Raw genomic sequence first — 13,733 nt, forward strand, 5'->3', positions numbered from 1 at the left:
TTGGTGTGTGTCCATTATATCATTCAACTAATGACATAACCTTGTTATTAATAACATCCAATGTTCATGATCACGAAACCATGATCATCCATTAATCAACAAGCTAGTTATACAAGAGGCTTACTAGGGACTCCTTGTTGTTTACATAACACACATGTATCAATGTTTCGGTTAATACAATTATAGCATGGTATGCAAACATTTATCATAAACACAAAGATATTATAATAACCACTTTATTATTGCCTCTTGGGCATATCTCCAACAACAAGGCTAGGCTAGCAAGGTTGTTTGAAGCAAACTCAAGTATAAAAGGTGCAGCAAAGCTCACATATGAACATATTGTAGCTATTATAAGACTTTACATTGTCTCCTTGTTGTTCAAACACCTCAACCAGAAAATATCTAGACTCTAGAGATCAATCATGCAAACCAAATTTTAACAAGCTCTATGTAGTTATTCATTAATGAGTACAAGGTACATGATGCAAGAGCTTAAACATGATCTATATGAGCACAACAATTGCCAAGTATCACATTATTCAAGACATTAAACCATTTACCACATGCGGCATTTTCCGTTTCCAACCATATAACAATGAATGAAATAGTCCAAATTTCGTAATGAACATTATATTATACACTATATAAAGGCTAAACAGATTCATGCGCTCTAAATGTTTTGGTAACTGTAGATTGCTATTTATCTGTTCGTTTATGCAATGGTTATCTGACACGTTGTTGCCTTTTCTGGTCGTATATTGATTCACTTCATCGATGTTTTCAGTTTCTACTTTTTTTTCTCCAGAGGGTTACCGGTTACCGGCTGCTACGGTGGTTACCTTTCTTTCCGCACGTTGTTAGCTTTGGTCAAAGCGGTGGTCAAAGCGCTGGAGTACCCACGCGAACAATCGAGATGATCTTGGATTGGTTTCGCGTGTCCCATGATAGATACTCTTCCTCCCCGCCTCTCCCCACGATCTCTCCATCGAATCTTCTTGCCTCCCTCTGGGAGCTCCTCCCTGGCCGAGATCCCACGTCCCAGACACTGCCCTAGATTTGTGAGGTGGAGCGGCTCACCGCAGAAAACTACGGCCCCAGGAAGGGCCCGGCACTCGGCGCGATGGCCACTGCCGGCACTGCGACCTCTGCCCACACGGGACGACGGCCTCAAGTTGTCTAGGCAGTACAGGTTGCCGTCGACAACGAAGAGGATCGCCAAGGCTGCCACCGCCTATGAATTCCATCATACAGGAGGAGAGCGGCCGCGACTCCCCTTTTCTCCTTTCTGCCCCCCAATAGAGGTCCTGTACGGAGCGGGAAGAGCTGACCGCTGGTCTCGCCTTCCCGGCAACGTCGCGCCCGGCCACCAGGTTGCAGCGGCAGATTGCTGGCGCACAACAGAGACTACAAAGGCAGCTACTTAGTCTATTGGATATGGCAACTTGCCCTACACTATCCCCCTCCTATCAACGTGCGCTGTCTTCTGCGGCCTGCCAACGCCTGTAGTACTTTACCATGGACATCTCGCCAATTTCCTGATTGAATCTTCAAAGTACTATTGTGTTAGATATTTCTTGCATTTAGTCTGATTCACCGTTAAGTTTACTTTGTTTGACTTTATGGATCATATCCATCCTAAATTGTTTTTGTTTTCATATTTCAGCTAGCTCCTGATGGTTGTTTTACTTCTTCAAGATTGTTTGGACGAAGTGCTGCTGAGTATGGGGTGGCAAAAAGCTCTGAATCAAAGCAAGATGTTTTATCCACTATTTCAGATATCTCTTGATAGACTATACTTAATCACCTGGTTTGGTGAAGCACTGAGGATAGTATATGTCAGTGATGAAACATTGTCAAATGAACCCGGTCGATCAGAAACGGAGAGGGTTGGTATTGGCCTTCTCCTGCCAGATTCTGAGAATATAAGATTTAATCTGAAAGGTGAGTGTTTTGGAAACCTGAAAGGTGAGTGTTTTGGAAAAATAAACTGTTGGTTTGATCAGTTGTTATAGGTACTTACTCCCACCACTTTCCATTTGCTTTTTAGGACAAAGATTTTCAACTGCTTATATAGAGGAGTTGTCTGAAAATCCTTTAGTCTATATCAGATGACCAAATTCGTGATATTGTTGTGTTTCTTCACCGCGCTCATGGCCTCTCGAAGCATATAGATTTTTTTTTCTAACGTTACCTCCCTATTCAAAGTCAAAAGACACGCGGTTCCATGTTCCCGACCTTATTCAGGATGGCAACGTTTGGCCAGTTTAAAGGTTTTCAGAATTTTCATACTCAATACACTTTTCATATTTATATGATTATGTATTCATGTACATTCCCTTTTATCTGAATTTGGAAAAGAAATAGTTGTGCCTGACATCAATGTCGAATGGGTTATGGATACACCACTGAGTTAGATGCTTTCAAATTTGGCTTTATGCTTCCTATCACACCTCCATGTAAATGGTACATAAATACTCTTGAATTAAATAGCACTTGCTATGCAGGTACGGTAATTATTATAGACCTTGATGTTTGGATGATTGGTAATGGCGAATGAATGAAAATAGAATGTCCAGATAAAGTCATATGCAGATCAAGTTTATAAATAGATGCTCCTATGTCATGGGCAACCAAAGCAAGTACATGAACTTACACCCCTCTTGATGCCCAAAAGGAACTTATCTCTTATAAGGCATCATGATGCAGGCCAAGTTTATAAACTGACAAGGGATTCTCAAACAGCTGTGAAAGATTCATGGAGCATGCATGGAGCCAATAGGAAATTAGAACAGGTTGGGGATAATATAAATTTCTATCCTTCTTTTAGGTAGCACAATATGGTATTGAAATATGATTAGTTCAACAAACAAACAAAAAACAGAGGATGTTCACTGCACTCTACCTGAACAGATCTGCACGAGAATAAAATGCATGTGTGTGTTTTATTTTACTCTTGCAATCCTTTTCCACTGAACTGCATGGCTCCATCCAATACTGCAGATTTGTTCTAGGAACAAAATTTGTAAGTACACGGTAAAAAATATTACTAACAGTTTTTCCATTTATAGTGAATTGGTCGGTTAGTTACTTGGCCCTCTGCGTTGGCACACAACTTAGTTTTAGATTCATATCAGTGAGCAAAGCAACATGATTTGGCACCAGCTATTTAATTTCTTTAATCTTCATTAATATACTCCTACTCATCTTTGCCCTTGCTTTCACCTCCCAATTTGTTTAGATAAAAAATTCTATCTTACTTCGTAAGAATTTAGTCTAAAACTGTCCTAGCATTACTGCTTATTGTTTCGTGTCAGGTAGAGTACTACTGATAGACTTCTCTGAAATAGATTGGTCGATAAACTAGCCTATTATAACACTTAGCTTCAGCTTTATTTCTGTAACTCATTGCAGGTCGCCTTCATTGCCTTGGCCCTTCACAATGATTGTTGTTCTGTTCAGGTACCACTTGCCTAAATACCAAGTCAGTTACTCAATAAACAGCTATATATATATGTATTCCGATCCTAGCTGCGTTATTACCCATGCTTTGTGCATTCCTTGGTCATATATTAATTACCTCAGCAGTTGTAAGCTCTTGATAAATATTTCAACATCTACGGTTGCCGGATTTTTTTCTGTAAGCTTCTCTTACAATGTAATGCAATGACAAATAAGGTCAACCAGTGGCTAAATTATCTCTCCTTTATAGGGCCATTTAAGTTGCTAAGAAGCATATATGTCACGTGTTATGTTTTTTAAGGGATATGTCATGTGTTATGAAAGTTATTGGGCGTACACCTGTTGCCTCTGGACATTTGCATTGTAGAAGCTAGAACAATTTGTGTATATAAGCAACCATAGGCAGCTATTGATTATGTTATCTTAAGCCTTTCTTTACACTGGAGCCTCCAATATATTTCGGCTTCACTGTTCCATTTTATGGTATCAACAACAATTTAGGACTATTTATCTTCTGCCACACGATCATTTATCTTGATGTGGTGCACCTACTATCTGCATCATCCTGATCCTAACAAATACTAAGATCAATATGTGAACTATAGGTCTTTCAATCCGCCATACTAGATATTATTAGGCATAACTTTCAATTTTAAAAGATCAACATCAGAGGCAAGTTTATCAACCTTAGAAGCAAGAATATCAATTTTATCAAGCTTTTCCTCAACAGATTTGTTAAAAGCAGTTTGTGTACTAATAAATTCTTTAAGCATGGCTTCAAGACCAGGGGGTACACTCCTATTATTTTTGTAAGAATTACCATAACCATTACCATTAGCAGAAGGATATGGCCTATAGTTGTTACTAGAATTATTCCTATAAGCATTGTTGTTGAAATTTTTTTTTAATGAAGTTCACATCAACATGTTCTTCTTGGGCAACCAATGAAGCTAAAGGAACATTATTAGTATCAACATTATTAGATCTACCATTCACAAGCATAGACATAATAGCATCAATCTTATCACTCAAGGAAGAGGTTTCTTCAACAGAATTTACCTTCTTACCTTGTGGAGCTCTTTCCGTGTGCCATTCAGAGTAATTTATCATCATATCATCAAGAAGCTTTGTTGCCGCCCCAAAGTGATGGACATAAAGGTACCTCCAGCAGCTGAATCCAATAGGTTCCGCGAAGAAAAATTCAGTCCCGCATAAAAGGTTTGGATGATCATCCAAGTAGTCAGTCCATGGGTTGGGCAATTCTTTACCAAAGATTTCATTCTCTCCCATGCTTGAGCAACATGTTCATTATCTAATTGCTTGAAATTCATTATGCTACTTCTCAAAGATATAATTTTAGCGGGAGGATAATATCTACCAATAAAAGCATCCTTACACTTAGTCCAAGAATCAATACTATTTCTAGGCAGAGATAGCAACCAATCTTTAGCTCTTCCTCTTAAGGAGAAAGGAAAGAATTTCAATTTTATAATGTCACCATCTACATCCTTATACTTTTGCATTTCACATAGTTCAACAAAATTATTAAGATGGGCAAGCAAGCATCATCGAACTAACACCGTAAAATTGCTCTCTCATAACAAGATTCAAGTAAAGCGGGTTTAATTTCAAAGAATTCTGCCGTAGTAGCAGGTGGAGCAATAGGTGTGCATAGGAAATCATTATTATTTGTGCTAGTAAAGTCACACAACTTAGTATTCTCAACAGTACCCATTTTAGCAGTAGTAAATAAAGCAAACTAAATAAAGTAAATGCAAGCAACTAATTTTTTTGTGTTTTCGATATAGAGAACAAGACAAGAATAAAGTAAAACTAGCAACTAATTTTTTTGTGTTTTGATATAAGTGCAGCAAACAAAGTAGTAAATAAAATAAAGCAAAACAAAAACAAAGTAAAGAGATTGGAAGTGGAGACTCCCTTGCAGCGTGTCTTGATCTCCCCAAGCAACGGCGCCGTAAATTTGCTTGATGCGTGTAGTTGACACGTCCGTTGGGAACCCCAAGAAGAAGGTGTGATGCGCACGTAGCAAGTTTCCTCGTAAGAAACCAAGGTTTATCGAACCAAGTAGGGAGCCAAGAAGCACGTTGAAGGTTGATGGTGGCGGAGTGTAGTGCGGCGCAACACCAGGGATTCCGGCGCCAACGTGGAACCCGCACAACACAATCACGTAACTTTGCCCCAACGTAACAGCTGAGGTTGTCAATCTCACCGGCTTGCTGTAAACAAAGGATTAGATGTATAGTGTGGATGATGATGGTTGTTTGCAAAGAACAGTAAAGAACAATTGCAGCAGATTGTATTTCAGATGTAAAGAATAGGACCGGGGTCCACAGTTCACTAGCGGTGTCTCTCCCATAAGATAACAGATGTTGGGTGAACAAATTACAGTTGGGCAATTGACAAATAAAGAAGGCATAACAATGCACATACATATATCATGATGAGTACTATGAGATTTAATCAGGGCATTACGACAAAGTACATAGACCGCTATCCAAGCATGCATCTATGCCTAAAAAGTCCACCTTCAGGTTATCATCCGAACCCCCACCAATATTAAGTTGTAAACAACAGACAATTGCATTAAGTATGGTGCGTAATGTAATCAACACAAATATCCTTAGACAAAGCATCGATGTTTTATCCCTAGTAGCAACAGCACATCCACAACCTTTGAACTTTCTATCACTCGTCCTGCATTTAATGGAGGCATGAACCCACTATCGAGCATAAATACTCCCTCTTGGAGTCACAAGTATCAACTTGGCCAGAGCCTCTACTAGCAACGGAGAGCATGCAAGAACATAAATAACATATATGATAGATTGATAATCAACTTGACATAGTATTCAATATTCATCGGATCCCAACAAACACAACATGAAGGATTATAAATAGATGATCTTGATCATGATAGGCAGCTCACAAGATCTAACATGATAGCACAATGAGGAGAAGACAACCATCCAGCTACTGCTATGGACCCATAGTCCAGGGGTGAACTACTCACACATCGATCCGGAGGCGATCATGGCGATGAAGAGACCTCCGGTAGATGATTCCCCTCTCCGGCAGGTGCCGGGAGGCGATCTCCTGAATCCCCCGAGATGGGATTGGCGGCGGCGTCTCCGGAAGGTTTTCCGCATCGTGGCTCTCGGCATCGGGGTTTCGCGACGGAGGCTTTAAGTAGGCGGAAGGGCAGGTCAGGGGGCCACACGAGGGCCCCACACGCCGTGGCCGCGCGGCCAGCTCCGGGCCGCGCCGCCCTGTTGTGGCGGCGCCTCGTGGCCCCACTTCGTAAGTCCTCCGGTCTTCCGGAAGCTTCGTGCAAAAATAGGCCCCCGGGCGTTGATTTCGTCCAATTCCGAGAATATTTCCTTACTAGGATTTCTGAAACCAAAAACAGCGAAAAACATCAACTCGGCTCTTCGGCATCTCGTCAATAGGTTAGTGCCGGAAAATGCATAATAATGACATATAATGTGTACAAAACATGTGAGTATCATCATAAAAGTAGCATGGAACATAAGAAATTATAGATACGTTTGGGACGTATCACACGACACGTCGCGGATTCAAATTCAAACACTTGTCTCAGGAAAAGAAAAGTATTAGAGGGGGGCTTGTGCAAAAGGGCGCCAACCACTGCAGGCAAGAGATCTCGTTTCTCAGAGGTTATAAGGAGTGTAGAGGGTGGTGAAAAGGACACACACACGCGGAGGGACGCCACCACATCCACCCATTTTTGAGCGGGAAGAGGAGGAAGAGTCCATATCGGATCGAGATCTAGAGCGGTGAAGGGCATCGCCATCAACATCGATCCAGCAACAGAAATCTTCCTCCTGATCCTTGCTTCGCCCGCGTCTACATCAACACCTGAAGTAGATCGTCGCAAGCTTGTACTCTTCCCTCTGATCCTTGTTGTTGAACCGCGTGCCACTCGTGTAAAGCAACATTTGAAGCTCGAACTCGATTTCTCCTCATCCTTTTGCTAAGTGCTTGTTGATCCGTTGTGGACCATGAACCTGAGTTACAAGTGATTGAGTTGCGAGCCTATTTTCTCTCTTATTCTCCTTGCTCGTGTCACCACCTTGTGAAAAGTGATCCATGTTGTGTTACGATTTAGAGAATTTCCCTTCTTAAACAAACCCTACAACCTTGCTAACTAGGATGTTTGAACATGTTTGAACGGTAGCTTAATCCCTGAGGAGAACCATGACAATACCTAAACCCTACTAAATTGCTGCGATCAATTTTGGTGCCGTTGCCGAGGATTGACTTCTGTTTCAAGCATAAGTAGAGCAGATCTAGTGCTAACCCTTGTTAGTTGTGTTTATTCGTTGTGTTCCATCAGTTCTGGTAATTTCAACTAACCCATAACGAGTTCCTGGTTTAGTTTATGGTTTTGGATGTGATGTGCAGGAACTGTGGATGGGTGAGAAAGAAAATAGAGAAGCAGACGATTCGTTGTTGTTTGATCCTGAAATTGAGAGAACTCTCCTGAGAAGAAGAAGAGAACTAAGACTCGCATCGGTAGAATCTATTGCCAAGATGAGAGACCGTGTGTTGCTTAGAGATTTGTGGATTCCTAAGGGACGGTCCATTTCTTCAGGAATTGTTGCCCCTGTGGTCCAGGCCAACAACTTTGAGTTGAAACCTGCATTGATAAATATGGTTCAGCATCGTCAGTTTGGGGGCTCCGCAGTAGAAGATCCTCGTGAGCATATTATTACCTTCTTGGAATATTGCAATACATCCAAGCAAAATGGAGTGTCTCCTGATGTTATCAAGCTATCTCTGTTTCCATTTTCTCTGAGAGATGGTGCAAGGATATGGTTGCACTCATTGCCTTCTACATTGAAAGATATTTGGGAGCATTTACTGCAGGCATTCTTGGAGAGAGATACCCCCCCCTCCCACAAAGGCAGCAGAATATAGGGACAAGATAACTAGATTTGCCCAATTTGATGGAGAAAGTCTGTATGATGCCTGGCAGAGATACAACACCATGATTAGAATGTGTCCACATCATGGATTGGAGAGCTGGTTAGTCTTGCAGACGTTCTACAAAGGATTGAATCATCAGACTAGGGCATATGTTGACTCAGCAGCTGGAGGTTGGATAATGAACAAAACACAGGATGAAGGTTTTGCACTAATTGAAAGTATGGCATCACATCATTTTAAGTGGTCAAGTGAGAGAGCATAGTGCCAAAATCTCTTGGAATTCATGCTATTTCATCAGTGGAGGCAGTGGTAGCCCAGGTTGAAATCATGAATAGGAAGATGGCCAGTATCCTCTCTGAAAGATCTTCAGTATCATTGGCTTCAGTGCAAATGACCAAACCAGCTTGTGATGTGTGTGGTTCACCAGGTCATATGAATGGGGAATGCACATATTATGCAGCAGTGGGACGCTCAGTTTCTGAAGTGAATTATGCTCAAGGGCAAGGTCCATTTTCTCTGTCCTATAATCCCTCATGGAAGCATCATCCAAACCTGTCATACAAGCAGTCACCTAGTTCTTATGTTCACCATGGAGGACAGTCAAGTGTTGGGTCCAAAACCAGCTACCAATCACCAACATCCCATACCCAATCACCTGCTATGCATTTTCAGAAGCAAGTTGATGCTTAGTCCTCAACTAGTTCTAGACTCGAAGAAGCAACTATTCAGTTGACAGAAATGCTAGCCAAGATGAAATCAAATGTGAATGGAATTAACGATTCAATGAAGAAATTATATCATAAATTTGATGCCGTAGCAAGCAAGGTTTGTCAGGAAAATGGTGATGGTAGATTTCCTGCTCAACCTGAGCAAAACCCAAAAGCACAATGTGGAGCTATCTCCACTTGTGCAGCTACTACCAAAGCTGGCACAAGCACTTCTCCCATCCTACCAACACGTGTTTCTTATGTTCCACCACATGTTAGAGGAAAACAGAAATATATTACAAAGGAAACAATGGAAGGAATTGATACAGAAAAGGAAAAAGAGGCAGTGGCAAATAAGGGAAGACTACCAGAGAAAAATACTAATCCAGCAAGAACCATTCACAGAGCGATTGGAAAGGAGTAAGGATGAAAAACAATATGCCAAGTTCTTAGAAGTCAGGAAAGAAGTTCAGATTACTATTCCCATCCTGGACGCAGTAATGCATATTCCAATGTATGCCAAATTCTTTAAAGAACTTTTAACTAAGAAGAGATCAATAGAGGAACCAGAAATTTTCATTCTATCAAATGAATGCAGTGCAATTATTCAGAAATATCTGCCAGCAAAGCTTGATGATCCAATGTCAATGTGTTGCCCTCATTGGTCAGTAAAGAATTGCATATGGGGAATTTGCAAGCCACTCCTATCACTTTACAGTTGACTGACGGATCCTTGAGGAAGCCTGAGGGAATTCTAATGGATGTGCCTGTTATGGTAGGAAACTTTACTTATCCAGTTGATTTTATAATTCTGGACATGAGTGACAAGAGTGAAGCAATAATATTAGGGAGACCATTCCTAGCAACAGTTGGTGCATTAATTGATGTTCAAGGTGCCAAGCTAACTCTGAAATTTGGGAAGAAGGAAGTGGTATTTGACATGAAACATGCAACCCATATTCCCCATGTGGTTACTGACTGCATGAAAATTGATTCCATTTCTTCCTATGTAAGTGACTTGCATCCAAATGTTAATGTTGAACCAGTCATGAATAATTCAAAGAGCATTAACCTGATGAGTATAATTTTGATGTGTATCAAATTGCCGATAATAAGAAATACTTGGAAAAGTTAACACTAGCTACTAGGAATACAGTGGAACTAAAATAGTCTAAAGCTTCATCTTTAGTTCGCAACAAATAAACATAGCAAAATCTAGTCGCATCATCAATCAATGTCATGAAATATCTCTTTCCACCTTTTGTTAACACACCATTCATCTCTCATAAATCAGAATATAGGAGTTCTAGAAGTGCCAAGTTTCCCTCCTCGGACGCCTTGTGAGGCTTCCGAGGTTGCTTTGATTGCACACAACTATGGCACTTAGAACCTTTGGCAATGGTGAAATTCGGAATTAAACTCAAACTGGATAGCCGTGATATTAAACCAAAATTAATGTGACATAAACGATAATGCTAAACACTGGTATCATCACTAACAATGCCACAAATATGGTTCATAGACTTATTACTGAAATCAGAAAGCGGAAAGCGGAACAAGCCTCTACACTCATATCCTTTACCAATAAATTGTCCAAACTTGGAAATAACTACTTTATTCGACTCTAAAACAACCTTAAACCCATCTCTGCATAGAAGGGAGCCGCTAAGGAGATTCTTGTTCATAGTAGGGACATGTTGCATGTTCCTCAGCTGCACGATCTTCCCCGAAGTGAACTTTAGATCTAGTGTGCCAACACAACGAACAGAAGCATGTGACCCATTCCCCATCAAGACGGAAGAATCCCGGGCGACCTGGTAAGAAGTGAACATGGATATGTCAGCACACACATGAACATTAGCACCAGTATCAATCCACCAACATGGAGATTGAAATATCAAAAGAACAGTATAGACATTACCGTACCCATCAGCATTGCTAGTGGTCACCGTGTTGACTTTCCTCGCCTTTTTCTTGCGGTCTGACCTCTCCGAGATGATCCTTAGAAAAGTGGCCAGCCTCTCCATGCAGTAAAGCAGCTCAGATCTGCCTTGTTTATCATCTTCTTCTTCTTGAAGGTTGTAGTCTTCATAGGCTTATTGAAGGAGAGCTTGTTATTCCCTTTGTTCTTGCTGTAGGGTTTCTTCTGCACCATGTTGGCGCTAGACTAACCCTCTCCTTTCTCAGTAGTATCCTTAGCCCGAGCTTTCTCCTCAACATCAAGGGACGCTATCATATTTTCAACTGATATCTCCTGTCTCTTGTGTTTGAGAGTTGTGGCAAAGTTCCTCCATGAAGGGGGCAACTTATCGATAATGCATCCAGCCACAAACTTGTTAGGTAAGGCACACTTAAGGATTTCAAGCTCTTTCGAAATGCATTGTATCTCATGAGCTTGTTCGACTACAGAACGGTTGTTCACCATCCTGATGTCATGGAAGCTCTCCATGATGTACAGTTCACTGCCTGCATCGGTTGCACCAAATTTAGCATTCAGTGCATCCCAGAGCTCTTTAACGTCTGTTATGTGCATATACACATCACATAGACAATCAGCAAGAATACTCAGAACGCATCCGATGAAGAAAGTATTGTCTGCCTTGAACTTTTTCTGATCTTAATCAGATATAGTTCCTTCAGGTAAGCCATTACTAACTTCGAACACTTTCAGATGAGTAAGCCAGAGCGTGCCCTTAATCTGCCACCTCTTAAAGTGCACACCAAGAACTTATCCAACCTCAAGGCATCAAAGAAACCAGCCATTGTTAACCCAGGAAATTGCCTACAATTAGGTTTTTGGATTGTTGGATAATTAGGCACAATTTCCATGATTAATTCCAGAATATTAAGCATGACAACAGTAACTACTAACATGTGAATCTTGAACACACTAGATGCATTAATCAACATGAATAGTAGCAGGGCAAACGGTACAACATCCATCGCTAAACAGATCGAGATATGTCGCACATACCGATCTGGTGGAGGTGGCGGTGGTGGTGTAGCAGATGACGACGCATTAGTAATGTTGTTGATGACAATGTTGTTGACGACGGGAACAACGGGTCGAAGTAGACGGCGTTGAAGACGACGGTAGGCAGCACCGCCCGACTTGGATGGAAGGCGACCCGTGATGAAGAACTTGAGCAGTCGCGCAGAGCGCTTCCCAAAAAACTAATTCTCCCTCTCTCGTACAGGATCGCAAAGGCGAGCGGTTCCGGAGACCTGCTCTCCCGTTCGTCGGTGCACGCCGGCGGGTGGGATGGAGTAGGCTACGATGGCGACGCAAGCAGAGAGAGGTGGAAACCCTAACTCGTGTATTGGATGTGTTTCTGCGGTAGCCGGGAAAGAGATTATATAGGCTCAGGAAACCCTAGGCAATGTGGGCCACACCCACGTCGCACAAACGTTTCGAGTCGGTTACGGATAGCCCACGATCCGGGAGCGACCCAAACCGACTATCTGCGACGCGTCCGTCTAGGACTCTGTTCGTTTTCCTGAACTGCAAAAAGAAAGAAAAGTCTTGGCTCGAGGCTCAATCCACTCACCACGATCGCGAGGCACGTCGTGTCGTGTCGTGTCGTGTCGAGTCGAGTCGAGACGAGCGAGGAGGAGGAGGAGCGCACGTGTACCACTCCTATTCTCACTCACTTACTAGTGGTGGAACAACCCACCTTATAAGGTGGTCTAACTTCCTCCCAACTTTCCATGTGGGACTAAACTTCCCACCTCTTGCCACTCTCTAGTGAGCTGCCACCAACTTGGGCTCAAACTCACATGGCTGCCACTAAGTGGGCTTTGAGATTTTATAAATCTGAAATCTAGTATGGGCCACTAAATGTGGGTCCAATATTTCAATAATTTCTGGCCCCCCTATTTATACCTCTCTCCCACCTCCGTCCAAGCTAGTTCTTCTCATCTATTCTCTCTCCTCCATTGTTGACTTTGAAGAGCTTGATCCTCCTCTTGATCCTCCCACTATTTGTTGCATCTTTTTGGGGGAAGGGAGAGAGGAGATCTAGATCTAGTGCTCCACCAAGTGAATCCCTCTTCAAGTGAGGGGATCTTGCTAGATCCAGATATTGGAGTAATTTGGTGTTCCTCCTCCTATTTGTTCTTCCTCCCTTATTTTCCCAATAGCTTTTGTAGCTTTGTTGGAATTTGGGAGAGAAGAACTTGGACATATTAGTGGTGTTATTAGCCATTGCATTAGGTGCATCGGTTTGGGTTCTCTCCGGGGTTACAGTCTCATGTGAGTTCGTGTGAGTTCCCTCTAGGGTTCGGCTTGTTGACCTTAGTGCTGGTGTTGCCTTCGTGGCCTTGTAGCCTTTTGGCCTTGTTGTCTTTGTGGCCTTGTCGCCTTTGTGGCGTAGTAGCCTTTGTGGCGTTGTTGCCTTTGTGGTGTGTTGTAGCCTTTGTGGCTTTGGAGCCGTTTGTGGCGCGTTGGAGCCTTTGTGGCCTTGTTGCCGTGCGCGGCGTGTTGTAGCCTTTGTGGCCTTGTACTTAAGAGCCTCCGTGTTGTGGAGTTTGCCTCAAGCTTGATACTTGGGTGTTTGCCCCAAGCTTGTACGGGTTCGGTGACCACCCTGAAGGGTC

At 42.2% G+C, this 13,733-nt stretch overlaps 1 long non-coding RNA gene and 1 other non-coding gene across 2 annotated transcripts; one reads left to right on the plus strand and one right to left on the minus strand.

Annotated features, from left to right (window-relative positions):
* Nucleotides 1–905: 905 nt before the first annotated feature.
* On the plus strand, nucleotides 906–4,081 carry LOC124653735. Its single transcript, XR_006988011.1, has 3 exons — nucleotides 906–1,505; nucleotides 1,667–2,795; nucleotides 3,415–4,081. It is a non-coding gene; the product is annotated as an uncharacterized LOC124653735 (long non-coding RNA).
* A 4,333-nt stretch (nucleotides 4,082–8,414) lies between these two features.
* LOC124658488 lies at nucleotides 8,415–8,520 on the minus strand. The gene has a single exon (XR_006989223.1). It is a non-coding gene; the product is annotated as a small nucleolar RNA R71 (small nucleolar RNA).
* Between the last annotated feature and the right edge of the window lie 5,213 nt (nucleotides 8,521–13,733).

Source organism: Lolium rigidum, chromosome 5, assembly GCF_022539505.1.
Source record: "Lolium rigidum isolate FL_2022 chromosome 5, APGP_CSIRO_Lrig_0.1, whole genome shotgun sequence".
In the NCBI taxonomy this organism is placed as follows: Eukaryota; Viridiplantae; Streptophyta; class Magnoliopsida; order Poales; family Poaceae; genus Lolium; species Lolium rigidum.